General features: G+C 50.5%; 1 pseudogene; it reads right to left on the bottom strand.

Moving 5' to 3' along the window:
- Nucleotides 1-397: 397 nt before the first annotated feature.
- Nucleotides 398-902, bottom strand: Nhp2-ps6 (NHP2 ribonucleoprotein, pseudogene 6; annotated as a pseudogene).
- Nucleotides 903-2,816: the final 1,914 nt, after the last annotated feature.

The following is a 2,816-nucleotide window of genomic DNA, read 5'->3' as shown; positions in this document are numbered from 1 at the left end:
GTAGCAATGAAACAGTTTTAAGGCTGGGGGTCAGCATAAGGTTTGGTGCACGAGGCAGGCTGGGAACCATTGACGTAGGAGGAAGTCAGCCAAGTGACACGAAGCAGCTTCAGGACACGGTGCCTGGGTGGTCACCTCAGGGATCAGCATGGTTCCCATCTCTGCAGCGGAGTCTCTTAGAGCTGGAAATCTCTCCCCTTCTTGCTGTCCTCATACTTTGACTTCCCGTAATCCCCTCTGTAATATAATTCTCTTTTTTTTCTCGCCTTAGCATTTACTTCTATCCCATATCCTCGTCATCAGAGCTCAACAGGAGGTGGCAATGGTGACCAAGAGGCTGCCTCTACCTCCAAGAGCAACTGCTGGAGTTGCCTGGGAAGTTCATGCATCAAGAAATCGGGGAGATGCTGTACGGGTGGGCAGCTCTTGGAACAGGGGCTGGGTTGCAGCCCAAGTCTCTCACAGGGGTGTAGGCTGTGCCTGAACCTCCTCCAGGTACTCGTCATTGGCCTCCTGATCTTCATGGGGCTTCACCGTGAGCACACAAGTGGGACACTTGGAGTCTGTAGCTGCTCCCAAGTCCGACTTAGAGAGAATGTAGACGTAGGGCAAATTCTGTTTCTCCACACAACTGGAAGGTGGCAGTACACCTCAATCAGCCATGTATCTTCTGCCAAAACCATGATCCCTTTCTTGCCCTTGTTGACACATTTCTGACTTCCTCCACCCTGTGACAAATCTGCTTCTGTTTCACGACCTTCTTCATGCATCTGTAGAGCTTGTACGTCAGGCGGCTGCACGATGGGGTTCAGGTTGACCAGTAGCTCTTCATACATGTGATCTTCGCTGCAGCCCTCTGCCTGCGCCTCAGACTCCTCGGGAACCACCTTTATTTTGGTCATCTTAGCAAATTACAACTCAGTCAGGGCAAAGAGGAACCATGAGGGCCCTGTAATATAGTTCTTGCACCTCAGATCCAAGTCCCACCACCCAGGAAACCTCCACGGTCTCAGGGCAAAGGGCACAGTCTGTTCCTCAGGCTCTGTGGAGTGACCTCTCCGAGTCCCCAGTAAGGTGTGCCGGTTGGCAGATCTGAAACGCCTGCCCTGCTCTCACGGTGTGGGACCTCCAGCAGGACCATGATTCTCTCTGGGCTTGAGACTTCTCATTTGGGGAAGAGAGATACCTGCCATGGCATACGTTTTTCATTTCTACCTCAGACCATACTTTGCTTGCTATCTGTGTGTCTCTAGAATGCATATAAGCTCCAGTAGGGCAAGAATGGGTTTGTCTTTGTCACTGAGCCCAGGCGGGTGTTTATCAGTTAATGCTGGTTACGTGAATGAATGAATGAATGAATGAATGAATGAATGAGCAAATGAATGAATTTGGCTGTTGACAAAGCTTGCAGCTAGCCTGTCCTTGGGTGGGTCCTATGGTCTTGCTCAGGTCAACATGACAAGCGGAATCACAGACTCTTTGCTTTGCTTCTGAGCTGACCTGGTGGCCTTGATCCACACCTCTGCTTCAAGTGCACTCTACCTATTCCCATGCTCAAGGCGTTCCTTTAGAAACAACGGCCTTTTGCAGTTTCTCTCTCCCCTCATTTCTTTCGACAGAAAATTTGCCCAATAGGACACCGAACGTGTCATCTCCCCGGTTTCATCGATTGTTTCTCTGTATCTTCTTAACGTTTGCGGACAGTCCCTAAGAAGTGCTTTGAATTCTTTGTCCATCCGGCGGCATGTCACGCCCCATTGCTTCAGGGTTGGCGGCGGGAGACGGCAGTGAGCTTGGGTTGTGTGAAGACTCCTTGAGTTTCCGTATTCCGGGTCCTGCATTCTCCTGTCTGTGCCTTTGAGGAACTAGAAACCTGGCCCATCGACTGGATTCTTTTCCCGAAGAAAAGATTTCTTTGTAACGATGGATATGTGTGTGCAGATCTGCGTGTGTTCGTGCTGTGAGTGCAGTGCCCACAGAAGCCAGGAAGCGGCGTCGGATCTCCGGGCACTGGAAAGACTCATGTTTTCGAACCACCTCTATCTGGCCATACATGATCTCCGCCAGCCCAAACCAAGCACCCTACCTTCTGGACTCTCTTTTCCTTCTGTTCTCCTCCCAAAACTGCCAACCATATTTTCTGCCTACGTGGACTTACCTATTCTGTTTACAGAAACAGAACATACAACGCATGACCTACGCCTTTGCCTCTTTAGTGCACGATGGTTCCCTGAAGCCCAAACTATATTTGTGTTACATTTATTTGTGCACATGTGTGCGCACACATGCATGTGTGTGCATGCGCATGCATGCACGTGGGCAGGTAGGTCAGAGGACAGTTTGCAGGAGCCAGTTCCATCCTCTTACTATGTAGGTCCTGGGGATGAAACTCGGGTCATCAGAGTTGGAAGCACGTGCCTTTGCCTACTGAGCTGTCTCAAAGGCTCGTTTCTTTTCATGATTGAGCAATATTCCACTGTATAGATAGGCCACATCTTGTCTTCATTCTTTCCTCCGCTTAGAAACCTTTGAGTTTTTCCCCACCTTTTTTGCTGCTGGGAACACGTGGGTGTAGACTTTGTTGAATGTCTGCTTTGAATCCTTCTGGGTATGTAGCTGTAAGTGGGAGCTCAGGTCACACCTCAGCTCTGTGTGCCACCTTCTGAGGAGTCACTGTACCGTGCACAATGGCTGCTTTGAGCCTCACTCCCATTTCCGAAGTTCATGTTGACTTCAGCTCTGCTCACAGCTCACCCGACCCTCCTCGGACCAGTGACTCGTGAGTGGACACCCGGGGCCAGCTGCCTCACACAGAC

The sequence above is a fragment of the Rattus norvegicus genome, chromosome 19, assembly GCF_021556685.1.
Source record: "Rattus norvegicus strain SHRSP/BbbUtx chromosome 19, alternate assembly SHRSP_T2T, whole genome shotgun sequence".
Classification (NCBI taxonomy): domain Eukaryota; kingdom Metazoa; phylum Chordata; class Mammalia; order Rodentia; family Muridae; genus Rattus; species Rattus norvegicus.
The sequence above is the reverse complement of the archived record's forward strand: the minus strand, read 5'-3'. Positions and strand labels throughout refer to the sequence as shown.